The 27179-nt window shown below is 48.4% G+C and overlaps 1 protein-coding gene across 10 annotated transcripts in view; it reads left to right on the top strand.

The window, feature by feature from the left end:
* Nucleotides 1-27179, top strand: part of LHFPL2 (LHFPL tetraspan subfamily member 2) — a 155929-nt gene that overhangs the window by 87451 nt on the left and 41299 nt on the right. For 3 of the 10 annotated variants that reach the window (XM_045897075.3, XM_045897033.3, XM_045897024.3), the window contains one exon: nucleotides 934-1016. The exons of the other annotated variants lie outside the window; for them this stretch is intronic. The gene's annotated coding sequence lies outside the window, so the exon portion shown is untranslated. The remainder of the gene's footprint in view (nucleotides 1-933; nucleotides 1017-27179) is intronic. 10 annotated transcript variants of the gene reach the window in all.

Here is a 27179-nt window from a genome sequence, read left to right as displayed (position 1 = left end):
TCTTTGGCCTTCTGCTCTGCTGTTGGTCATGCTGTTTTCCCTGAATTTCAAATTTGTGAAGTTTAGTCAGAGTAAATGTTCATGTTCATTCTGTAGGAAATAGTACTAATGTCAGTGCTCAGAAATACTATATCTGAAGCAAAAGCCTCCAAACCTTTGTGCCTACAACTTTTTTTTTTTTTTAAGATTTTATTTATTTATTTGACGGAGAAAGACACAGCGAGAGAGGGAACACAAGCAGGGGGAGTGGGAGAGGGAGAAGCAGACTCCCTGCCGAGCAGGGAGCCTGATGCGGGACTCGATCCCGGGACTCCAGGATCATGACCTGAGCCGAAGGCAGTCGCTTAACCAACTGAGCCACCCAGGCGCCCCTGTGCCTACAACTTTTAAGAAAGTTTTCTAGGGCTATGCGAGATGATTCTGAGCAGAAGTTTGTTCATGTCTACTTACCTGAGAGAGAACTGTGGTGGCTTTTAGTTTTATAACCCCACCTCAGGACCCGCCGTAGTGGTGCCACTTTCATATGTTAGGAGGAGGTGTTCTGGAAACATACATGACATTTCTGGGATGTTTCATAGGTCACCAAGAACAAAGCATGCAAAACCAGAACTATTCCCCAAATCCAGGATTCGTGACCAAGGTTTCCAACTACTACAGGAAAGTAGTCTCCCTTGGTTTCTTTAAGGTTATTTGTTCATTGTTAAGCAGGATGCATTTTTATTGTGGGGCTTTTCAGAGACTTTAACGTGGTAATGGGTACAGCGGCTTTTCAAGTGTGGGCTGTGGGATTCGGCATCTGTTCTGGGATCCCTTTGGTCTAAGAGCACCTGTGACCAGCGTCCAGAAGTCCTGTCACTCTGACACACTGGGAAGATGCCGACATGCGGTGCATTTGAAACCATCACAAATCCTTTTTCTGCTCTTCTCATCCAGAACCGCAGCCTTATTTCCCTACCCCCTGGCGCCGGGCTGGCCTTCTCACTCACTTGGAGAGACAGTTGCGGCCCAAGCATTGTGTAAGTTCCAGAGCCTAGACCTCGAGAGGTCCAGCAGCTTCTGCTTTTGCCCTGTGGGGACTCTGCCTTGAGATTGCATGGAAGGAAGCCAGTGCAGCCTCCAGGAGGAAGAGAGGCCCATGGAGGAGGGCCGTGGTGCCGCCGTCAGCAGGCTGCGTTAACTGCTGCCTGTGCGGATGAGGGCTCAGCAGGCCTTCCAGCATGGCTGACCCCGCTGAGAGCCGCGCATCCATGAGCCGGGGCAAAACCAGCAGAGGAACTGCCCGACAGCGCAAGGAATCGTGAGAAATAATAAATCATTGTTCTAAGCCACTACATTTTGAGAAGCTTTGTTACACAGCAATAGCTACCGTCTTCACTATTAAATTAATTAGAATCTAATTAAAAACTGAAACGAGACCAAAAAAAATGTGGTGGTTTATCTAATCAGATACTTTCTGTGAGGCTTTTCTGGTTTAAAACGAAATTTCTGGACAGGGATTTTTCTAGAAACCTGAGTCAAGTGAATAGGTACCAAGAAAAAATGTGTTTGACATATGATTGACGGCACCAGAAAATGGCACCCAGTTGGTCCCAGTGTGAGTGATCCAGCATGGTTGGTGCTCACACTGCCTCGGGAAGAAGGTGAGAGAGAGGGACTGATGGAGAAGTTGTAGCCTTCCCCCGCTGCTGTCGGGGCGACATTTTCCCGAGGCCTGTCTGACCAGCCATCTCTGAGGTGACCAGGGTCACTTAGGGCTCATTCTTTCAGCCTAATAATTAGATTCAAGCAGACACAGCTTCGGATGCAGCCCATCTGCTCCCCTCGCTGGACAGCTGCAGGGATGGGAGACCTTGCCAGTGTTCCAGCCACGCAGCAAGTTTAATGACTGCCGGCTCCCAGGAGCAAATCTGATTAGCAGATGTGAAGGCCCCAGTGAGATGTGGAAACATAAGAGGCCCGGGGCAGTGCCCCTGGCAGCGGCCTGATTGCTGAGTGCCCCGGGGCCTGGCAGCTCTGCATCCTCGGCTGTCACATCCACCATCTCTTCAGTGCCCTGGGGCCAGGTGGGGCTGTTTACACGGAACCCGGGACTGCAGGCTCACTGTGGCAGCTGGGAGGACTCAGGCAGAGCCACATCAGTAGCTACGCCCAGGCCTTGCCGGGCTCACAGGGGAGGATCGTGACGGTCAGGCTATGGCCACGCTCGCCGCAGTGAGTTGGGAAGAAGCAGAAGGTTCTGGGAATCATGGGAGTTGGAGCTGGAAAAAACCCACTTGGTCATGAAGTCTCTTCCTCCGTCATGGCCTGATCATTCCCCCTGGGATACTCTGGAGCGGTTTGTAAAATCTGTTTCCGAATGACTCAGGCTGGGAGTCTTCCAGCCATTCCCTTGGGAGATGGAGCGGCTTTTTCTGTGGAGGAAATATTTTCCTCCCTATTGGTTGGGATCTTTTGTTGGTTGGCTCCAGCCCCATCACTCCTGGCCGGTCTCCTCAGACCACCCTGAGCAAGTCTCCTTCTACCTCTTGCCTTCCCACAGTTGAATCTATGTCATGCTTCTGCTGAGCAGCCATTAAACTGAGGAGGAGGAGCCTGCTTCCTGGTCTTGGCACTTTCTGAAGTGATGACTTTCTCCAGCTGCTTCAGCCTTCTGATTCCCCTACCCTGAACTTCTCTCTAATTTTTTCATCCCTGTAACATTTCATATGTGTGGAAACCGTGTGGTACTTCATAAGCCCTGTAAGGGTATATTTTTCAGCATGAGAGTGGCATAGGCATTGAACATTTTTCCAACATTCTTCAGGGTCTTCGCTAGATTGGATTGATCTTGGTTTGTATGTCATGGACTAAAGGGTGAAACAAAGTGTAAGAGGAACATGGCTCCTCCAGAAGCCAGGAATAATGATAACATACATCATACGTACTGGATGGCACAGCCATGTGAACACTGTGATCCTACGGCATTTCTTTTGGGGAGTTGCTGTAACTCGGTGTACGGTCTAGTAAAACAAAGACAGTAAGAGTCTGTGTTTCTGCACAGACCACAGCCATGTTAAGAATGTTTAGGAAGCAAGGGATCCTGGTTTTGTGGGTCTCTGACTTTGTTGTTACTGACAGAGCTAGGAGATGAAAAGCAGGAGCTCACCAATGAGACTCAAGTTCAGGCCATGTGGTGTTTATAGGCTCTGAGATCCAAATTGGAAGAGTGGTTTAGATCAGTGTTTTCCTGAGCATCTTCCACAGAGTGCTGCAGTTGCTACAGTTCCTAATGGTATTTTAGGGGCTACCTGGAGGTGATGGTGGTCATCGTCGACTCATTTTATAATCAGCACCAGCTCTGCTTCTCGCTGTTTCATATACACATCTAGGGTTGCTTGTCAGATTCTGTTTGATAAATAGTGTTCCATGCTCAAGAAGAAAGTTTGCAAACCACAGGTTCAGAGGACTGACTTCTAATAAACACAAACACAGAGAGAAGCCTCTTTAGCCAAGCAGCTAACGATTACATTTCTGGGATCCACGTAGATCAATCCACAGACATTTGGAAGCAGCAAAAAGCAAAGAACTAAACAAATAGATATTTCTGTGTAACTACTGTGTCCTCAGGAAACTTTGTCAATATAAACAGAACGTGTAGACTGTGACCTCTAAATGGCAAGGCGAACAAGAGGCCAGTTATAGTCATATGTGCAGGTGACTCTGCCAGATTGTGTCGTTCTTAAGTAAGCAAGCACCAGCGGGTTCTGGAGTTGAGGTTAGTAAGAACCACATGATAAAGGCAACCATTTATTGGGAGCTTTCCATTTGCTGGACACTGTGCCTCAAGATGAATCATCCACGCTAGAAATGTACGTTCTATTATCCCCATTTCACACATGGGGAAACTGAGGCCCAGAGACTAATCTGCCCAAGGTCACACAGCTGATAAAGTGATGGAGCTGGGGATGGGTCCCTTGGGCTAGAGTTTATGTCCTTAAATATTCCACTATGTTGCCCTTCTCTGTTAATCCCTTTTTATATTTTTATCTTTGTGTGTGTGTGTGCGTATGCATATATGTATATTTTTTCCCTCCTATTGGGTTTGGTGAATGCAGTACCTAAGGATACCTGGCTTGAGAAAATGTCTTTTTTTTTTTATCATAATTACAACTTTATGATCATTCCACTCAAAGTTTACTCCAAATAAAATTGAAATTTAGTGTTACATGTAAATAATCCTCGTTGATAGAAAGAAGAATGTAGAGAAAAGGAGCCGATAGTCTAACCTTAACAGTGTGTACTAATACTGAGCAGGCATGTACAGCTCTAGAAGTATGTTTGTGCCTGGGTTTAATGGCTCACAGACAGTCATGGGAAGTTTTATTGGTGCAGTGGAAATCAGAACCTTTGAAGCCCATTGCTGAGGCAGATGGGAATAATGTTTCACAGGTTTTCTTTTTTTTTAAAGATTTTATTTATTTATTTGAGAGAAAGAATGAGAGAGAGAGAGAGCATGAGAGGGGGGAGGGTCAGAGGGAGAAGCAGACTCCCTGCCGAGCAGGGAGCCCGATGCGGGACTCGATCCCGGGACTCCGGGATCATGACCTGAGCCGAAGGCAGTCGCTTAACCAACTGAGCCACCCAGGCGCCCCTACAGGTTTTCTTTTCTTTTTTTTTTTTAAGATTTTATTTATTTATTTATTGGAGAGCGAGCAAGAGAGAAACAGCATGAGAGAGGAGAGGGTCAGAGGGAGAAGCAGACTCCCCACTGAGCCGGGAGCCCGATGTGGGACTCGATCCCAGGACCCTGGGATCATGACCTGAGCCGAAGGCAGTCGCTCAACCAACTGAGCCACCCAGGCACCCCTACAGGTTTTCTTTTTAAATGTTGGTTGCTTCTCTCAGATTCCTTCGCTTCTCCAGTTCATCCTCTGTATTGTGGCCTTAGCGAAAGTTGGGTAAGGAAAGGTCTCTTTTTGGGTGTCTGCTCTTGCCTTAGTTCATGGCCTTCCAAATGTGCATGAACCTGTTCTTTACTCTGGCCAATAACCAGATTGTTCGAGCAAGTGTATTAGGTTCTGCTGAAGCTTCCCTCTGGTCAGTTGACTCTGGAGCAAAGTAGGTTCCCCTAAAGAGTGGATTTAACAGGCATTTAGTTTTGTTTTTATAGGTGCATTTGGAAAAGCTGGAACTGTTGGAGAAACTATTTCACAGCACACCCAGGTGGCTTGACTGATCTGCCTCCACTCATCACACAGTTTTAAACAAGACGAAAGCTTGTAGTACATTTTTCTCCTGGGGCAAGTGAGGCCCTCAGGGAGAAACGTGAGCTTCTGTGGGTGCTTAGGAAGTACTGAGCAGTAACTCTCCCAGGCCACGTGGGCCCCGTTCGCCTAGCAGAAATTTATGAACAGTGCTCTGGTGGCTTACAAAAGTTCATTTTCTTTCCCAAGTGCGTGGCTCATTTCCTGAAAGTAATGTTTTCATTGAAGGATTTGACCATACTAGGTCTTTACAGAGACGTGCCCGAGAAATCCCACTCTTGATTCTGTAGCAGATGACAGTGACTTTGCTGAAGTAGGGCCTTAGAAGTGGCCTCCTGATGTTGCTAAAAGGGGACATGGGGAAAAAGTTGCTGAACTACAGAGTTCTCTCTGATCTCATGGAACAGCTCTCTGAGCTCTTGCGAGCCTTGTTGGAGCTGGGTGTGCAGAAGCGTCGGACCCGACGGGCTGTGAACGTGTGCGATCCACCTCACAGTGACGGGCAGCTTGTCAGGGGCTTCCAGAACATCTGTTTCAAAGAGGGCGGTTGAGATTCCTACAGGGGAGTATTTCCATTCATTGTCCATGAGAAACAAGAGTGAGTGGGCGTGAGTGAGACACAGATCAAGAGGAAATGAGTCTGCTCTCCACTTGGGATTACCATGCAGATGAATTCCATATTTTGGTTAGGGAATGTTTTCTTTTAGAAAAAGGAAGACAAAGAAAAGTTCAGATTCTGACCCAGTTACTGAAAAGCAGACTAAGAGGCAGTTAAATGCCAGTTCAAACAGTCACTTCAGTGGTTGTGTCTTTGTTTTTGTGTTCTGGTCTGTGAGTGTGTGTATCTCTGTGTGTGTGTATCTGTGTGTGTGTGTGTGCACATGTGCACGAGCACCAGAATATGGCCCAGGACCTCCTGGCACACTTTTCTGCCCTTGGCCTGACTTTCCACACCAAGGTGGCCCGGCCTCACCAGAACAAGCTGCTTTGAAACTGCTGTAGTCAGCGGAGCTGTGGGTCCTCGCTGTGTCTGCCCACATCTGGGACTTGAGGATTCAGACAAATGATACATGTTCATCTTATTGACAAAAATCATAACAGAGGTTTTCCTGGCTAATTTTTCTCTGAGAAATGGTAGCCCCATAAGAAGGCAACTTTGGATTTTGATTTGGAGATTTTACATGCCCACCCTGTCCCCTACCACATAAATCCAGGAATGGAGAGGCTGATATGGTCTTTGTACTTTGTGTTCAAAATGTACTAGCTCTGACGATTCCAAACCAAAAATCTGAGCTCTGTTTTACCTCTGAGGTGTCATTCAGCAGGTCGTTACTGGGCACCTGCTATGTGCACCAGATGCTGTGGGAGGTTGTGACGTTGAGTCGGGGAGGCACTCGTGGTCCCTGCCCTCAGGAGTTTGCTGTCTGCAGCAGGCTGGGCATGAGGCCCTCACAGGTTGGGGGCATGAAGTAAGGCAATTGCCCAATGTCTAGAAGAGAGCTACCCAAGGGGCTGCCCAGAGCCCAGAACAGGAAACTCCATTGGCACGTCAAGTGTCTCCCTCTCACTGCTACCTCGGCACTGGTGGGTGGTCCGTGATTTTCCTCAGCCACCCTCAGCCCTTCCAACCTGGTCCCAGGTCAGTCAGCTGTGCTGCCTTCTCAGCCCCCTTGCAAAAGCCAAGGCAGAGTGCTTACAGCCTGCCCACTGGAGGTGGGGCTGCCCTTAGCATCCCAGCCCGGAATTTGCAAGAGACATTCAAAGGCTATGACAGAATCCCCCCCGCCCCGTCAGTTCCTCCCCCCAGTCACATTTTCTGTCCTCGGTGCACCTGCGGCAATGACTTCATGCCTTGCCCTGACCCTCCTGATGTGTTGTCCTGGTTGGCACTGTGCCGATCTCCCGGTCTCAGGCCCACAGCCGTATGTATCTGAAGGTGACTCTGCGGCTGAGGAAAGGCTCTTTCTCCCCGTGTATCCGGGAGGCCAGGCCTGGGGTCTGAGGACTGTGTCTCAGGGTGAGGCTATGGCCACGACTCTCCTGCTGTTCTCCATCCTCACAGAGGGGCAGAGCAGGAAGGTGGGAAGCCTAGAGAGCCCCAGCAGGAGGGATGGGAGACTGCCATCCCAGCGCCGTCCCCGAGCGCCGTCCCCGTGCCCCAGCGAGGTCTGTGGACACCTGCCGCCCTCCCTGCAGACAGAAGCAGGGCCCTAGGCAGCTTCCCATAGGCACTTACTGAGCAGGCCCTGGGTGTGCAGTGCCGTGGGCATGTGACAGTGAGTCTGGTGAGGGTTCGGAGCTCGAGAAGTTTGTAGGGCTCTCCAGGAAGGGAGAAAAGATGTTCTCTTAAATGCACCGTGCCGTAAAAGTGCTGTGCCATTGAAGGGGCTCAGGTAACGACCGGATCCCATTCGGTGGGAGCGGATAGTCTGAAAGGAAAGGCTTCCATGGAAGAGATGTCACCGGGGCTAGACCTTGAAGGACAGAGGGGCGGTGGCCCTGTGCAGGGGAAGGGTGCGGAGACCACAGCACGGAGGTGGGCACACAGACAACCCGCCTGACGGGAGCTCGGAGGGGATCGGGAAAGGCTGAGATGTGTTCTCTGCCTCCCGGGACACACACACACAGGCCGCAACCAGGAGCAGCCGAGCAGGGCGATTCCTAGAAGTCTCGGGAAGCAATTCACAAGCTCCCTTTGCTGGTAGGTTCCACAGAGGGACAAAGCAATTTTGGCAGCTCCGTAAAGTCGTCCTGCTGGGCCCATAGCAGTGTTTACCATTCAGAAACCTGAGCCTCTCCAGGGACCCTACTGGAGAAAGCAGGCTCTGGGGTAATGGGAGGTCTCTTAGAGATTGTTCACTTTTCTGTTCCTGATGGCAAATCGGAGCCATCACACAATGCTGAAGAATTTACTTCCCAAGGATGTAGAGGCAGTTGGACAAAAGCTTAACTACAGTGGTTTAAAAAATAAATAAATAAATAAAATCCAAAGGTCACGGAGCTACTAAATTGCTGTAGCTTAAGGATTCTAGAATTACAAATGGCTTCCCTCTTAAAGTGGACCCTTGTCAGAATTCAAACTCAAAGCATCCTACTGTTATTTCTACTATGGAAATGCGTTTTTTTCAATGCGGATGCTTTTTTCCTTTTTCTTCTAGTTTAACTTAGCCTTAGTGGTTATGGCTTCTACTGTTTGTAGGCTAATGACTGCCCTCACCTGTGTAGGTACCCAGGCACCTGGCACTGCTTTAGTTATTACCATTTTCCTGAACTGCAAGTCCTCTCTTGTGTGGTTTTTGCAGCATCGTAGTATTTTATGGGTTCGTCTGTTACCTTTTCCCCCCTTTTGAGTGTTCCTGGGTTCCCCGGATCTGTTTCAGTAACTGATTGATCAGCTGCCAGGCTGGTCATAGTGTAAGAGTTTATGAAAGGGGACCCTCCCCTTTCCCAAGGACTGTGTGACTGGCCCAGCCGTGAGTCCGATGACAGGCCGTGGGCTGCCTCTGTGTTCTCCATACAACAGTAAATGTGAAATGGTTTCTACAAGCAGCAATTACATGTGAAATAGGAGTTCTGCAGTGTCCTTCAGTGAGCTCCCACATCTCACGACTGCACTGGGGGTACTCAGTTGAGAAACTACAAAGGAAGCACTCATAAGGCCTTTGGGCCTTCAGTCAGCGTGCTCATAATTTGTTATCAATAGATCCTTGGAAGTTGCCTTCCCCACTTTCTCCTGCCCTCTCTGTGTCCCCAAATGGTTCCTCGCCCCTACCTTCACTACCCACCAACTGAGAAATCCTGTTAGACAACTCGTTTCAAAGTAGCTGATTTAGCATCTGTCTGGAGAGCAAGTGCCATGCAGATCTGGGCTGAGGTGGGGGTGGTAGAGAGTTGGGGAGGTGGGGCTGCCACTCACGGGTGATATATCAGGCAGTTAATTAAGGGACCTACTTCCTCTCCCTGGGAGGTAAGGGGTTTTCTGCTCCTTTGTTCTTAGTGCTAATGTTCCTGCCTTTTTCCCCTCCTGGAGACCTCAGGCTCTGCTCAGAACACTCTCATGATTCTCTCTGGCACTGCTAGAGGTCAGGACTGTTTCCTCACCGAAAACACAGGGGTTTCCTTATTGCTAAGGGCCAAGGGTGGGATGACAACTCTCCATGTCCCCATAGCGAGGGAACAGCTGCCTGGCAGGGCTGTCGGTTTGCTCAGACAAGCGGGTCACTCCACATCCACCCCAGAGCTGCTTCAACGAGACCATTGTCTGCCCCCTGGAGGAGGAGCTGGCGTCCAGGGCTGCCATTAAACAGTGAATTTTCTAGCTGTTGCGATGTGCCCCTTAGGAGTCAAAGCTGGTTGTGGGGCAGCCAAAGCAACAGGATGCTCAAATAAATGGCCCGGACAGAGGTGCCAGGAATGGTCCCAAACACCTCTACTTCCTCTCCATCTTAGGGAGACTGAAAATGACCAGTGTGGTTCTCTTCCCGCCAGTCCCTGCTAGTGACCCCCAGGCTCCCTGCATTCTGCAGGCTGTGAATGTGAGGCCGTCACGGTTCCTAAAAAGGAAGGCCAAGACCAAGGCCTGTGGCGTGTTGAAATCAGGGACTGAGATGTTAGAACTGAAAGGAGGAACTAACACGGAAACCATTGTTTTTGGAAAGACATAGCATGTTTCTTCCGTCAATTTTGCAGCGTTGGCAGATAAAATGTTGCAGCCCAGAGATCATCACCAGTCTCTTTTTAAGGAAACAAACAAGACAGTGACCTAATTCAGTCCCTTTTCATTTATTACACTTTCAGACTTTACCAAAGAAAACTGGAAGAGTTCCATTTCATAGTTTAGTTAACGTGAAACATATCTCTTAGCGCACAAAGAAATGGATATTGATGGGCATGGCATATATTTTGTTACATTGCTTAGCACTTTGCCAGTGCAAAATAAATGCAGAAACATTTATTGTTTTGCTTGAAAAGGAAACCTGTATATGCACGTATGCGTACTTGAAAAAAAATACCTTCTGTTGGCCACACATTGTGCTAATCAGCTAAGAGGCCACTTAGAGTTTTTCTGGAGTCGTACGGTCTATGTGAAATATTGAGAGAGCATTAAATGCTAAAATGGGTGGTCCTACCCAAGTGCATTGTGAGATCCCCAGAGAATTGAGAGATGTATGTGGGTTGGAATGGAATTTAAAAATCTATTTTATTAACTTCAAAAGGAGACATATGGAAATGCTAATGACCTTTTTTTTTAAAAAAGCAAAAAGTTGGCTGGTTTGTGTAGAAGTTGTGAGTGGCGGTAAGGAAAATGCCCTGCCTGGCTGTGCGGTTTCAGGTCTCTATCCCGCCAACCCACATCCTGGGATGCTGATGTGGCCAGCTTGTCCAGAGACGACCCCCCCGCCGCAGCGACTGCAATGCCTCATCCGCAACTTGGATGACAGTGCAGAGGGTCTGAAAGCTCTCCATTTCTCAGGGAAGTGGGATAGTCAAAGGTGATGGGAAAGTCAATCAGTTAACAAATATTTGTTGAGCACGAGCTGTGTTTCATGAGAGCAATAACCACCTTTATTGAGTGCATAGATATGCTAGGCACTGTGCTGAGCACTTTACACTCTGCCGTTTATTCCCCCAGTAACTGAGCAGAACACTGAGTTAAGTGCTTCCTCTGATTTCACAGAGGAGGAAACAGGCTCAGAGGGGTTAGCGGCTTGCCCAGGGTCCTCACGCTGCTCCTGAGTGGCATCGCCAGGAATCTGAAGCAGGCTGCAGACTTAGGGCTCATGCTATCGAGGTCGTGTTTGCTGGTGTGTGCTTGGTGCTGGGCACGAGACAGCAGGAAGGATTTGTAGTGTGTGGTTGGAGGCCTCGGCAGCCTGTGGATCTCCAACAGGACAGGAGCTCTGTGAAGGGGCAGCTTACACTGCAGTGCTCCTTTCCTGTGGGGATCACGGGGGGAAAGGGAAGGTGTGCCAAAGCAGATGTGGCTGCTCATCTTCAGGACTAGTGAAAAGGGTTGAATGTGAAGGTTGGTGTCATGGGCACCTGTTCTTACTGACTTGGGAAACATGACAGCCTCCACTGTGGTAATATTCACACATTCAGGTAGGCAGCAGGAAGGAGTGGAATAGGCTCTGAGGCTCTGAGGCTCTGGAAACATTGGAATGGAAATGAGAAGCCCAGGACACGAGACCAGGGGTAGCAAGTGCGTCTCACTTTGTGGACCCACATCGGGTATGGCGTCCGCCAGTGCTTCTCACCGTGCGGGTCACCTGGGGTCCTGCTCCAGTGGACATCCTGATCGAGGAGTTCTAGGGAGGGTTCTGAGGTTCTACAGGAAGAGGGGCTCTGTCGAGAAGGAGTCTAAGGCAGCATGTAGGCTCAGTGACAAAAAGCACTGTGGGGAATTAGTGCCATCTGCCGTGAGCTAAGGAAAGGCAAATGGCCTGACGTATTTGCCATCCCTGTAGTACACCAGGATAGTAAGGTAAATTAGCTGTTTGTGGTCACTTCCAGATGCCCCTAAAAGTCAGACTTTGAGAGCACAACAAGCTCAGAAGCTTTTGATACTACGTCCGTCCTTCTTGGGCACGCTCCTCCGTATAAGAAGAACTTGGATCCATCTCTCTATCACCTGGGAAATTGGGATTAGACTATTAAGGTTTCAACTTGGGTGGGATGAAAGGAGAGTTAACCGATTGGCTCTCCTTTTTTTCTGCTGTATTTGGAGGGTAAAAAATATGCCTTGCATATGTTGGTGTTCTGTTACTTCCACGTGGCCCTGGCGTCCCTTCAGCATGGGGTCCATGGTGGGAGGAAAGGGTGGGTGCTGAGGAAATTGCTTGGAGCTGAAATCGTCTTGTTTCCATTCACTAAGAGCTGTTCTCGGAGCCCTCTCCAGGTCCCCTGCCTGTGCTGCATGCCCTTGGAACTGTATGCCAGGAAACAATATGATCTTTCTAATTGGACAAGTGGGAGGAGAGGGACTGGGTGAGCCAGGATGGGCCGGCAGTTGATGCTTAAAAATAGATCTTTTTCCTCATGAATAAACCATTCTGGGGGGACAGAAATGCCTTGCACATTTCTAACCACCCCAGACAAGTCAACGGAGGAGGCCAACAGGGCAGGGTGCAGTCAGGTGGGTGGAGGGCCTGCAGAGTGGGGCGGCCATGGCAACTCGGCCCCTTGGAGAAAGCTTCAGTGGCCTCCAGGGAGCATGGGCTGCTCTCAGATCTAAGGCCAAAGTGTATGTTTGAGTAGAGGATGGCTAGGGGGAGTGTGGAGGTGGGAGGAGAAAGGCCTGGGAGCAGTGCTTCTTACACTTTAGTGTGCCTGTGAATGTTCAATACAGATTCTGATTCAGGACGTCTGGCTGGGGTCCGGGAGTCTGCATTTCTTTCTTTTCTTTTTTTTTTAAACTTTATTTTATTACGTTATGTTAATCACCATACATAACATCATTAGTTTTTGATGTAGTGTTCCATGATTCATTGTTTGCATATAACACCCAGTGCTCCATGCAGAACATGCCCTCTTTAATACCCATCACCAGGCTAACCCATCCTCCCCCCCTCCCCTCTAGAACCCTCAGTTTGTTCCTCAGAGTCCATAGTCTCTCATGGTTTGTCTCCCCCTCCAATTTCCCCCCCTTCATTTTTCCCTTTCTACTATCTTTTTTTTTTTTTTTAACACATAATGTACTATTTGTTTCAGAGGTACAGGTCTGTGATTCAACAGTCTTACACAATTCACAGCGCTCACCATAGCACATACCCTCCCCAATGTCTATCACCCAGCCACCCCTCCCACCCCCCACCTCTAGCAGGGAGTCTGCAATTCTAGCAAGTTCGTGGGCAATGCTGATGCTTCTGTTCCTGGGAACACACTTTGAGTGGCAAAGGGTTAGAGTCCACTGTGATCTTCAGCCCTCTGAGGAAGGGCGAAGGCGCACAGACGGGGGAGTTACCCCACTCTGTTTTGATCATCTTGTGTTTGGCCTACGCTAAGTAAAAGACCAGTGTTTTGACAGCTGCTGCTGGTCATACTGACGATGTTTCCCTGGCCTGGTGGTGGTGGTGACGCCGCTTTACCCTAACAGCAAGATTATGAGTGTTGTGTAGTATGATTTTGCTGGTAAAAAATGCATTTATTTGGTCAAACTCTGACCGCTGTAGATGTAATGACTAATTCAGTAAAGCACAAACCTGCACTAGTTGATGTATACGGAGACTCTTCTATAAATAATGGAGCAGACTTTACCAAAATTGTAAGGGCAAAAGAATAGCCCAGACACTGAAGCTGTGAGGTTAAAGTCATTTTGATCATTTTAAAGCCTTTATGAGCAGATAGGTAGTTTGCAGGGTGGCAGGGGAAGAAGACCACTCCTTGAGAGACCAGGATCCTGTGTCCATCTGTAGGAGAATGAGTATGACAGGCCCCGGTTGAGGTTGGGAAAACTTGGGCTGGCTGTATAAGCTGTTGGCGTTTCTTCCAGAGGTGAGGAGAAAACTGTACTCCTCTGTCTCCTTGAAAGACTTCCTTGCCGGGGGCGGGGGGCGGGGGGGCATCTTTTTGCTGGGGCCTCTGGCTGACTGAGCGGTAGAGGCAACAACAGTTGGCAGAACCCTACCCAGTTTCCACTTGAATACTGCCATCCCTCCCCGCCCCCCATGGGAGTTCATCCTCCGTGCTGTTGTGGGCCACCGCCACTCACCCTGTGATCACATTTGGCCCCTGGGCTGTTTTCGGTCTATAGCATTGGTCTGTTTTTGGCAGTGGCCCCTGAGGAACTGCAGTGACATCTGGCTGCAGAAGCCGTGACTGGGTGATCTTCACAGAAGGAAACCCGGTGAACTCCCTTTGCATGGTCTTTTGACTGACTCCCACTTCCCTGAGGCAGAATGCCTAAGTCTCTTCCAGGGGTATGAACAGCCAGTCTGTGAGGCCAGTAGGCTCCAGCTTGTGATTTTTATTGTTTTCTAGAGATTGCTCTCAGTTTGTGTCAGAATCCAGAGCCCGTTGTCATGTGGAAATGGTGTAGTCAGACCTGTGGAGGAGCCCACAGCCGGCCCATCCTGGGGATGAGGGACGGCGGTCATGATGTCCTGTGGTTAGTGCATGGGAGTTCCACAGACATCCCCAGCCAGGCTTGGCGGGGAGCAAGCACTAGACCTCCCTCGCTTCCTCTCCCGGGGGCTCCGGGGCGGGAAGGCATCAGTGAGTGGGTGGGGTTGGGAATTTACTGGCAGAGCTGGGGACCCAGATGGGGGGTGGCTGGCTGGGAGGAGCCCCTGTGGATGGCTTTTCTCCCCTGGCTGTTGGCTCTGGGGGGAAGGGGGCCCTAGATCTTTGCACTTCTCGATCCCCCTCTCCCCTTTGTGAAGAACTGGGGCAATGAGACAAGCTGGGGCTGAGCCTGAGATGGGGGGTGGGGGTCTCTGCACCAGAGAGGGTTTTTTAGGATTATCTTTATCTCTGTTTACCCCACAGTGATTCACTCAGGGTCAGAGTTCAGTGGAAAGTTAGGGGCCCCATGCACTTGGATGCTAAGCGTGGTGTTCCAAGTCAGAGCTGTCTCTGATTCCTTGGCAAAACCACTTCTTTATGTCTCACCTGTGGTATGTGCTAAGGTTCAGATGAAGCCTCATTTCCTTTTGTGGGAGACAAAGAACTAAAATGAAATGGGGAGCAGTCCTGGGACACTGGAAAATGGGGTTTCTTCCCGGTTACTCCTAAGAAATTGATGGTTTTTCTTCCTACATTCCAGCAAACTTGTTCAACTTGAAACAAAAATGCTATTAAAGCTTTTAAGTTTTGCCATGGACTTACAGTACAGGGCAAAAAATAATATTCTAAGATTTGAAAAGCTTAAGTTGAGGCGGCTGTATGATTTTGGCAGTGTTTCTCTAAGTGAAATCCCTGGGCCTTGTCACAGCCCCTACCTCTCCTGTCACGGGTTGGCAGGAACAGGGAGTTTTGCCAGACCCAAGGAGGGGACGGCAAAGGCCTGACTGGGCGGAGGAGGCCCTGGGCTTCAAGGGTGCCCTGGGGGCCAAAGCTTAGGCCATTGCTCCCCAAGGATCTGCAGCCGGCTCAGTAACATGGGAAGTAGGGAAGATTGACCCCACATCTGGAGTTCTGCCTTTATGTTCCTGTTTTGCTTTGAATCTGAAGGATGGTCAAGAAGAGAAAACCCAGCAGTCGCAACGTGAGTGAGTCAGCACCAGGGATGGGTGAGGCTTGAGGACAGGGAATCACTGAGTCATGGACATTAAAGCTGGGAGGTTCTCTTGACAGTTGGCTTTCTAATGACCTCATTTGGGCAGGAACTGGCAGAGGCCCTGGAAGAGCAAAGCAACTTGCCCAAGGACACACAGCTGCCTGGGGGAGCATGTTGCTGAACTCCCAATCCAGTGCTCCCTTCTCTGCACCACTGTGCCTCCCAGGATCCCACCGACCCTGTTCCTCTCTGCGGCCCCCAGCACACTGCTGGGTCCAAGCCCAGGAAGCTGCCCTTGTCTGTTGTTTTAGCCTTTGGCTCCTAGGAGCTGCTTCTGCTTTCCTTCTAGGAGGGACTCCAGGTCTCAGAGACCCCCCCCGGCTTGTACCTTGTGGGGGCATGGCAGCCAGCAGCATCACCCAGCCCTTCCCTTGGCTCTCTCCTCCCCCTCCGCCAGCATCTAGTGTCACATGATAATGTGGCCACAGCTGCAGAGCTTCTCCTTTCGAGGCCGCCATCTGGGGTGCTGCTCTTCGGAGTTGTCCAGAAGGGCCGTGGGGGGAGTCGCCCTGCCAAGGCTCACAGCTGGAGCGGGGGTGTCTGCACACCCTCAGGGCTGGGGAGGGCTCAGGGGCCTCCAGTCTTTGCTCTAACAGCCGCCTTGGCATGGGGTACCCCCCCTTGCTTTCTGAGAGCCATGGCTTAAAATCTGAGAAGTGCCTGCAGGTTTGGAGGTGAGCAGTGGACCTCAGGTTTATAAATTTAATAAAACAGCTTTAGTTCTAGGAATGAAAAGAAACAATTTTAGGTGTTGATAAATGCTTGGCAGAATTCTCTTCCTCTTTTCAGAGCTGATCCTGCAGATTAAGGTCTTGGCACATGGCTTATTGCTTAACAACTCATACAAGCCAGGAGAAATGTAAATGACGCTTTCCTTTCTTTTCTTCTGCTGAAAAGGGGGTTCTGACCTTGGAATAGGAGCCTTTAGTTCCTGCACTGACATCTTCCTAGCCAGAGAGGGCTTTCCCCCCCTATTTCCTTTGTTCAGGGAGATTGAAAGGTTATACTTTTACTTACCTCCCCCACGACCCCCCCAGGCCCCACACCTCGCACCCATGCTCGCACAGTGTTAGCAGTACATTTACAAACGAATGCCGATTTTTCTTCTGATTTATTCTCCTATATATTTGTCACACATCTTCTAAGGAATGTCACCAGGCAACGCTTTGTTCATATGGTTTGAATTACTGCCATACCTGATGGAACAAAGCTTCATTTGTTTAAGAATATAATTTAAAAATATGTTAAGGCTTAATGTTCAGTGTTTCCCGAAATATCTTCCATATGGAGGTGTTACTCTTTTGTGGGGAGCGCGATATCAGGAATGTGCGAGGCGTCTTCTAAAGTTTTGGTTTTTGAAAAGACGACTGCCCTCAGGTGAACCCATGTTACTTTTTGCTGCAGTTGAGCAGTGAAGCCCCAAAGGCCCAAGGCGGCGGTGGGTTTCGGTGTCCGGGAGCCCGTTGGTGCGGATGGAAGTAGACTCCGTAAAGGAGAGGATGGGAGCGGAGTCTCTGAGGGCCCTCGGCGCACTGCCCAGCCTCCCGGAGTCGGGCTCTCGGGGCACCGGGGGCTTGGCCTCTCTGTCTCCGTGGCCACAGGCAAGAGCCCCTCACCCGCAAGGAAGTGTCTCCAATCCCCACCCTTGCCTGATCTTTGCCTCCGATTACTTGGGCGGCCAGCACGTGCACTTCCTAATAGTAAGCCAACACTAGAATCGTTTGGGTGGAAACACTGGCGTTTCAGTTAATAAGATGGAAAGAGAAGTATCAGAGATGTTGCTTTATCTCTTCAGAACAATCCCATTTAAATGAAGGCAATGGTTTTAGCACTGTGATTAGCTTTTTTTTTTTTTAAAGTATTCCTAGTCTACCAGTTGAGAACTGCATTGATCAGTTAACTGAGGCCCACTTACAGTGCTGTAAGCGAACTAAGAGTTGCACTGTTTCCAGGTAATAAAGAATCCTGAGACGGGCTGACCAGGATGTGAGCTGCATGATGTTGTCACGGACACAGGTGCCTTCTGTCCTCTTGCTCCGCAGTCGCTAGCGAGGGTCATGTCATCCTATAAGTCCCCACTGGAGCCTTCATGGTCACTTTCCCCAAAGGGGAAAAGCTCGTATCAAAGCTGAGTCAGGTCCCTTGTTCTTATCAGGTTTTTTGGGGGTTTTTTCAGCTTCATTGAGGTATAATTGACAAAATTATTATAAATTTAAGGTTACACTGGGATGATTCCCACCACCAAGTTAATGAACATATCCACCACCTCACATAGTTACTTTTGTGTGGATGTGTGTTATGTGACAGAGCAGGTCATTTTAAAAAGCTTTCCTAGGGGCGCCTGGGTGGCTCAGTTGTTAAGCATCTGCCTTCGGCTCGGGTCATGATCCCAGGGTCCTGGGATCGAGCCCCACATCGGGCTCCCTGCTCAGCGGGAAGCCTGCTTCTCCCTCTCCTACTCCCCCTGCTTGTGTTCCTGCTCTCGCTTTCTCTCTCTCTCTGTCAAATAAATAAATAAAATCTTAAAAATAAATAAATAAATAAAAAGCTTTCCCAGAAACATCTCCCCATCTTGTCCATTTAAGTCTCATTGGCCATCCCATCTGCAAAGGAAATGTAGATTTTTTTTTTTTTTTTAAGCTGGACACACTGCCACCCCCCCATAAGGTACGATTTCTTTCAGGGCCAGGAATACGGTAAGGCAAGTAAGGCACTCACCTTTGTGCAACATTTAAGGGTACACCAAAAAACCCAGTAATTAAGATAAATGATGTTTTAATACAATGTTACAGTGCCATATTGGAGCCTAAAGTAAAAAGAAAAATTGGTAATGCTGACCTGGTCTTTATTTAAATTTTATTTTGGTTTATTGTGGATTTTGAAATTAATTGGTTTTACATGATTACATATTAAAATATTTTTTATCACGATTAATCAGTTTTTGGCATCCCCTTAAATTTTGCACTCAAGGAGAGTGTTTTAGTCTCCTCACCCCGGTTTCTGGTCATAGGTACTCCCAGCAAAGAAGAGGAGAATGGATATTGGGTAGGAACCTGGCTGTCTCTGCCAAGGAAAAATTACCTATTGCTTATTCAAGTCCTTACCCATTGCTGACTGTGAAATGAGTCAACTTGTGGTTGAGGGGACACCATTGGCAGGCAGGGCTGTGGGGGCATTATTCCTACCACACAAGAACTGCTCAGAAACAACCCCAGTCCCATGGGAGTCACCTTGAAGTAGCACCTTCGTATCTGCGTGTGAAATTCTCGGGAGGGTTAGGTGCGGTTGGTAACCAAGGATGAGTCCGTGTGAGTGTTATGGTCAGTTTGGAGTTCATGCTGTAAACGTGGTTAATAATGTCTGGCCCAATAAATACAGAGTCAACAACCATGGAGCTAGGACTTCCCAGAAGACTGACTCAACATCTTACCAGTAGCTCTAGAACTCAGGGCACGTGATCTCATTAAACGATGGGTCCTTATCAGGGGAGGGATTAATGAAGACATCATATCAGGATGAAACTCTCCAGTTCCCGGTTCCGTGGGTAGACATACCTCTCAGAATGACTCCTTATCTTTCAGCTTGGTTTCATGTGGACCTTAATGGTTACGGCCTTCCCCACAAAGGAGTATTGGAGAAACAGTAGACTAAGGCCACATGTGTACGCAAAACCAAATCAGTTAATTTGCTGTTTTTAAGTCCTAATGATCAGGGAGTTTAGAATTTGGGGGTAACTTTTAACAATCACTTGGTATTTCAGAGAAGCCCATTTAAAATTTAATGACAAAATTATTTATAATTTTAGAAAAGTTCCTACTGGTGGTATTTAGCTATGAATTGGAGTGCCCTTGAGTAATTATACTAAAAGTAAAGTGCTTATTGGATCTTATAGCCTGACTTAGTATCATCAGAAGGAATAACATGATAATCTTTCTTTTTGGTAATGCTTCTGATGTTGACAAAATGGCATCCAGACAGTCTACTGTACTGGGGTTTAGTTTCTTTTTCTCCCTTTCTTCTTCTAGTTTCCAGAAATTATACCTCAGGTAGATTGTATAAATCATTTTTACAAATCATTAAATAAGCGAATACCTAGAACAAAAAGACATGTGCTTTTGGAAGAGCTGCTACATTTATAAGGCAGATTTTTACAAGGATGTTACAAAATATTTTGTGGCTATGATTCATACCTTGGTGCTTTTGTAAATTCTTACACTGCACAAATTCATGATTCAATGAATTTCCCTTTTTGAGAATACATAGTATTTTGAAAATTCAGTGATTTGTTTCACAAATCCTCTCACCTGTCTCCTTGTGTAATGCTTTCTGCTTTTAAACCCGTGAGCATTTAGGCATCCAGCTCCGTGGGAGGGCTCCATCCCACACGAAACCCTACCTACACACCGCGCAACACTTTTCTGAGGCTGTCTGAAAGCTTCATGCTTCAGGGAAGAGTGCTGGAGATTATCAGTTCTTTCCAAACTTTCACAGGAATGCTGTGGCAATTGAATGAGGTCACCAGGAAAAGTATTTTTCAGTCCTTATATGGTTCCAGGTATTGGTATGAGTAAACTTTTTTTTTTTTTGGTATGGGTAAACATGTAATTTTAAGGTATGAAGGTACTTGCCTTTGACAGGACTATGCTAATTGACATTTGGTTGGTTGTGTCCAGTTGAAGAACACATTCCTAAAGTAGTTTTTCAGGTTATGTTAACATGACACTGGTTAAAATAGAAGTACTTGGTCGTCAGTATTTATTAGCATCTTTTGAGTGTGGATGCTCTCTCTTGGTTGTTGGAGGGAAAGGTCTGTGTTTACTGATTTGCTTACATGGCCTAGAGCTCAGCGACCACCTCTGTGAGGTGAGTCTGGAAGCCGTGTGGGAGCCCGGCGGCCGGGCACGCATGGTATGCAGCATGGCACCTGCTGACCCGTAGGGGCCGTTAGCCGCGGCTGCGTCAGCATGGTCTGCAGCACGCGGTCTGAGGGCATCACGTGGGGAGTGTGCAAACTGAGTTGAGTTAAGGCATTCTGTCTGGTAGGTGTGTTTTAACTCAGAAGCCCACAGCAGACACAGATCTGTAGCGGAATGCCCACATGAAGTGCACTGGTTCGAACATTTCAGGGTTTTGTTTCTGGGAGTACAGTCACCCTAGAGAGAGATCGGGTTTTAGACAGACGGTTGTGGTTCAGAGATCAGTTGTAATCAATGGAAAGTCCTGGCCGCTGTCGGATTCAGAAAATGGAGATAGAGGGTTACCAGATCTGAGAAACAAGAGATAGGAAAAGCTGAGACTGGTGAATATTGGATGTTACTCTTCATGACCCCAGCTCCTGTCCATAGTCTGCTCTCTTCAGGACCCAGAACTGGAATCGTTGCTGACTTCACGTTCTTAGCCAGGCAGCTCAATAAACATCATGTATGTGAACAAATAAAGCTAGGGTGGGAGGGTGCTAGGGAGCAGATAGCTGATTTTTCCAGTTGAATGACATTTTTCAGTTCCTCCTGTGATGGGAAAAACTGTTGTTACAAGGAAATTTGAAAATTGCACAATATTTTTTCCTTTCTTTCCCTGTCAATGAGGTAAAATCTAAAATCCTCCCTTCCTTCGCTCCACTAGAAGTACAGTGAAATTGACCATCTAGATCCCTTTTCAGGCAGAGACATGTTATATAAAATTTGCAGACACAGAAGGATCAGGTGGAAATAACGAGGCAGGACACAGATCCAAATTTCTGATCCTTTTGAATCAAAAATTGTCCCAAGCGGTGGAGGTGGACTGTGCCCCCAGGAGGCAATCCACATGGCCATTTCTTAGCCTTCTGCACTTCTGAGCTTTGGATGACTTCTCATTTGAACTTTTGGGGAAAAAAAAAAAAAAAAAAAACTCATCAGCCTGAGAGCTTCCCCAAAGCTTGATCTTGCTTCCTGATTTCCAGACAGAAGTGAGTTTAAAACCTAGTAACAGGGTCCGTTTGTTTTTCTGTCTCCAAGCTGTTTGGCCCCATGTTAGTCCTCCCACCCAAGGCAAGAGAGGGACACTTAGTTACTCAGATGGAACACTGACAGGAAAAAACTATGGAAATGGTGACTTGACAAAATGTTGGCTGGGGAAGTCCAGTTCTCCTCCAAGCAGAGCTAAATGTTTCCCAAATTAATTCTGACAAAGCGAGTTTAGCATTCGACTTTCGGGAGTTTGTCGAAATGGCTTAGGATATTTTAACTATCTATTTGTTGCCTGTTTTTCTCATTTCTAACCTCTACTATGTATTGGATACTGCACTTATGTCAAATATTTTGCTTTTTAAGTTGCGCTATAGAAGTTTTAATCTTACACAAATTACCCTGGAATGTAAATGCCATGTGATGTGTTTGATAGGATGTTGGGGTCAAACAGAGGACGCTGCGTGGCCTTCCTTCAGGAAAGAATGGAGGGTTGTCTTGTTTTCCTCATTTGGTTCTTAGAGTGCATTCAGCTGACAGCAACATAATAGTATATCAGGGCAAAACATCCCTCGCCTCCACTGGGTTTTTGAGTGGACAAGACCGAGGCTCAGATGATGGATGTGTGGGCACATTGTTGAATGTTAATGCGCGCAGCCCTCCACGCTGGGCACAAGCCTACTACTATTCTGGGTTATTCAGTTTACTTTAATGAGAAAAGAAAAAACATGGTACATTTGAATGACATAGTAGATTCCTTTGTGTCACCGAGATACATGCGAAACCCAGGTCAGAAAACAGGCAGTGAAGGGGGTCTTTGACCACATACTTCTAGGCTTTGTCTCCCAAAGAAAGGCTCGGTTGTGTTTTTGAATGGTTAATTAGAAGATATCTCCAATTTAGTGTTACATTCTCTGTGAGTCAGATGACTGTTTTAAACAGCTTCTTTCAGACTCCAGCTACTGGATAAAGTCACTGTGGCCAAACCCGAGAAAGCTTGGATGCTGGTTGACTCTGTGCTTGCGTTCTGATTCTCCCAGTCAAAGCCAGGCTGTGCGGGAAGCAGAGGCCGTGCTGGCTGAGCAGGAGGGGTGCTTTTGGTTTCCTTGTGCGCACGCGCACGCGGGTGCGTGCGTGCGTGTGTCTGTGTCTGTGTGTGTGTGTCTGTGCGTGCGTGCACGCGTGCGTGTGAGTAGAGGTGCCAGAGGTGGGCTGCAGTACCAGCAGCTGAGGAGGCTTCTCTAGATCCAGGAAGGTTCCCCACTCAGCAGCATAAAGTCCCGCCAGCCCCACTGAGGGCCAGGGAACGTCTAGGAGGCGAGATCCTGGTCTGCGGCCCGTCGTGGCTGCCCTCAAAGCCGGTGGGCCCTCGGGAGGCCATGGGCGGCTCTGCCAACCTCTGCAGCAGGCCCCACAGCACTGATGGGAACAAGCGGCGAGACTGCTCCTGGCCAGAGTCTCCAGGGCTCACACCTTCCTGCCTCCTTGGTGTCTGTCCTCCTGGCTGCGTTGACTTAGGACATCCCCTTGGTCTCCCAGTGACCATCTTTAACTGTTTAGGTGCTCATTCTTTTTTTTTTTTTTTTTTATTCTTGTGTTAATCCCCATACATGACATCATTAGTTTTAGATGTAGTGTTCCATGATTCGTTGTTTGTGCGTAACACCCAGTGCTCCATGCCGAACCTCAATACCCACCACCAGGCTAACCCATCCTCCCACCCCCCTCCCCTCTAGAAGCCTCAGTTTGTTTTTCAGAGTCCATCGTCTCTCATGGTTCGTCCACCCCTCCGATTTCCCCCACTTCATTCTTCCCCTCCCGCTACCTTCTTCTTCTTCTTTTTTTTTTCTTAACATATATTGCATTATTTGTTTCAGAGGTACAGATCTGAGATTCAACAGTCTTGCACAATTCACAGCGCTTACCAGAGCACATACCCTCCCCAGTGTCTATCACCCAGTCACCCCATCCCTCCCACCCCACCCCCCACTCCAGCAACCCTCAGTTTGTTTCCTGCGATTAAGAATTCCTCATATCAGTGAGGTCATATGATACATGTCTTTCTCTTTTTGACTTATTTCGCTCAACATAATACCCTCCAGTTCCATCCACGTCGTTGCAAATGGCAAGATCTCATTCCTTTTGATGGCTGCATAATATTCCATTGTGTATATATACCACATCTTCTTTATCCATTCATCTGTCGATGGACATCTTGGCTCTTTCCACAGTTTAGGTGCTCATTCTTAACCATCATACCCACATCCCAGATTTCTGTTTATCTTAATTGGCGGTCCAAGTAGTTTTTCGAAGGTGTGAAGTTTTACCTTTTCCACTTTGTGTCAGGTTATCTGTCTCTGGTACATAGCACTTTTTCCATTTCATTTCTTTTCTCTTTATTCTTCCCCCGCTTTCATCCCAAAAGGGATGAAAGCAATTTGGTTTCCATCAAGGTTAGTATTAATAAGTGGTTGTGTTTCTAGCATACTTGCCGTAAGTGCCCTCGTACAGACTGTTCAGACGTGAGTTCCATGGGCGGTTTGTCTTACCTTATGGCCAAATGAGTGATATGCTCGATTCTGTCTTCCAGTGTCATGGGTCTGCAGCTCTCTTCTTCAACCACTGTCACTGCTATCATTTACTGAGTGTGTACTAGGTGCTGGGCTCTGTGCAAAGCATTTTGTGTGTATTTTCTCATTTAATCTTCATATCAGCTCTGTGAAGTAGGTAGTATCATCCCCATTTGATGGCTGGGGAAATTGAGGCAGAGGGAGGCTATTACTTGCCCAACTTTATTCTGCTAGTATGTGCCCTAGCTAGGGCTTGAACCTTACCTCAGTCTAGATCTTGTGCCTTAACCACTAGTGGGCAAAATTGTCACTCAGGGGCATTTGGCAGTATCAGAAGACACTTTTTATTGTCACAACTGGGAGAGCTCCTGGCATATAGTGGGAAGAGGCTAGGGACGCTGCTCAACATCCTACAACCTGCTGACAAAGAATTATCCAACCCCAAATGTTAAAGGTGCTGAGCTTGAGAAACCCTCTTGGAGTTAGAGCAGAGCATTTAGGTTTAACAGTTAAGGGCCACCTTCCAAGTGATGCGTGAAATTTCAGTTACTTAAAGAAATATTCCTTGTTTGCAGAGTTACTCAACAGGGAGAAAAAATATATAACTGCTTACAGGGAAAAAATATTTCATGAAATTCCTAACTTATGAAATGCAAAGGATTTCTAACCATTCTGATACCTCTGTTGTGTTACGGTTACTGGAACACCCTTCTCTCACGTGGAGAATTAATGCTAGCCATTTTCTCTTCGGATCCTCTTACAGGCTTAATGCATATGGGTTCTCTGCTACATGTCAGCAGGAAATTTTAAAATTGTGAAATTTACTGTGTCGGCCTTGTTTGGCCCCATGGGTGGGTGCAGCTCTTAGGACTTCACAGACCATGCCCCCCCAACCCCACGGACCAGCCACGGGCCGAGGGAGCGTGGTCTGGGCGCAGGGTGAGCCAGGCTCAAGTTTCTGTGTGAACGAGGCTGCATGAAGGTTCTGTGTAGATTTGCCTTAATCACAACCGTCTGTTTTCGTGTTCCGGTCATGTGCTCAGCCCCTCTGCTCCCCAGGCAAAACCGAGCGTTCCCAGTTGGAGAAGTTTAAGGTCTTCCTGTTTGTCTGAGAGCGAAACGTAGACATCTGTGCATGGTCCAGCTCATTTCCTTCCCTGCAGCCCCCTCCCCACGCCCCCCAGCCGCATCTGCAGCACTGTATTGTTCCCATTCTTCCTCATCGTGACCTTGTGCTGACCGCCCGTTCGTTGTAGTGATTCCTCGGATAAAGTACTCCTTAGGACTTTTTTTTCCTTTTAATTAAATGCTTGGGGCTGGCAAATTGAGGATATAGCTAAAATGCAGTCAGTGCACAACATTCTGAAGTGTAAATCAGGCCACAGTGAGACTCCCTTCCGTTCCTGCTCAGCGATCTCCTTGCTGCTTTTTAGGATAAAATGTTTGTTTGGTAGGATGTGACGGCACTGTCTGCCCTGGTCTCTGCTGACCACGGCCACCCCCTGTGACCTCTCTCCGTCGTGCCTTCCGGGACACACGGTCCCCTCATTCTTCCCCCTCGGACTGCTCCTTGTCTCTCTGGCCGTTTCCTCGGATCCCCAGGGTACATCCCTGGTGTCCCTTACTCCGGTTGCTCTTAGATCTCCTCTCAGCACCTGCTGTACGTCCACAGAGATCTCGGGTTCTTCTTGACCCAGACTAGATGCACGGGCTTGCCCCACATGTCCCTCCTTCTGTATTCTTACACCAGGGAATGGAAGCGTTCAGGTGGTTGGGCAGTAGTCTGGGAGTCATCCCGGACTCCTTTTCCCAACAACCTCCATACTCCGTTAGGCAGGTCCCTCTCCGACCTGCCCCTCTCTCCGCCGTAGCGCAGACTCTGAGCTGTTCCCAGCCGGCTCGCTGCAGGAGCTTCCTCACTGGCCTCTGGTAGGCCATCACCGGCAGCACAGACTCCGCCTGGCCGCGGTCCGTGGGATCTGGGGCCCAGCCGCCCCCTTGGAACCATCCTGGTGATCGCCAGCTCCCCGCAGACCCTGTGTGCACCTCTGCATGCGTGCGTGCGAAGTGCACACACAGACACACTCAGGACACATGTGTTCCTTCGTCTTAGTTGGCTTAAGCCTTGCAGGCTTCCTGGAGGTGATCTAAAATGCAGGCCTGATTTTGTCACTTTTACGCTGAAATTATTCCAGGGGCCCCTCTTCGTAATGTATAGGACAAAGTTCAAATCCCAAACCTATCCAGCCCCTCACTAGGTGGCTCCTGCTGTCTTTTCCTGTCACGTTGCTCCCTGCACCCCCCCTTGTGTCCCGGGACGTGAATGTGCTAGTGCTGTTCCCCGTGGCCTCATCAGCCTCCCGGTGAGCGCGGTGCTGGGCCCCCCGCTGACCTTCCTGTCCCCCCACGAGCCCATGCCGCTTTGAGGAAGAGGACTAATCAGTTCGGTGTCCCAGCCCTGGCGCAGACCCGGGCCCATGAACAGACTTACAAAGTTAATATTGACAGTGTGTGGATAGGACGTTTCACTCTCAGAAATGAGATCAATTCACCCCTTGGTTCCAGGGGATTTGGCTGCGTGGTTTCCGAGGAATGGCCACTACCGACCAGACTGCCACAACTTCTCTTTCTTTCTGATGAGGAAATTGGGGGACTCTTGTCCCTAATTAAATTGTATGTTTTATATAAGACGCAAGGTTCCCAGTTTTCTCAGTCACATCCATTGACGCCCTCTTCCTTCCTCTCCTGAAAATGTCCCACGTGGTCAGGAGCTCCTAGAGAACTTAGCAGGAAGGGACAGCTTGCAGAAAGGGTTGCAAATTCCTTTGGGGGATCATACTTTATATTTACAAACTCTTCCCCTAATGTCATTTATTTTTTCCCTGAGCCAGATATGAACATGCACTTACTTTGCCAAGTGCAAGCTGCTTCTTCGAATGGTGGGTTCCACACTTGCGTTGGTGTTTCAGTACCAGAGGACCCTGCGCTCTGGAGCAGAAGCAGATTGGGCAGATGAGGGCAGAGCAGATGAGGGCAGAGCAGGCCTGCCAGGTATGCCCCCCTCTAGCCTCTGAAAACAGTATGGGTTTGACGTTCAACAGAGCACGTTTGTCTCTTAAAACTGCCTAAACCCGCTGTGTTCTAG

The sequence above is a fragment of the Mirounga angustirostris genome, unplaced genomic scaffold (genome assembly GCF_029215605.1).
Source record: "Mirounga angustirostris isolate CCGP_5_RB_7025 unplaced genomic scaffold, mMirAng1.0.hap1 SCAF_7, whole genome shotgun sequence".
Classification (NCBI taxonomy): Eukaryota; Metazoa; Chordata; class Mammalia; order Carnivora; family Phocidae; genus Mirounga; species Mirounga angustirostris.
Note: the sequence above shows the minus strand (reverse complement) of the source record. Positions and strands in the feature narration are given on the sequence as shown.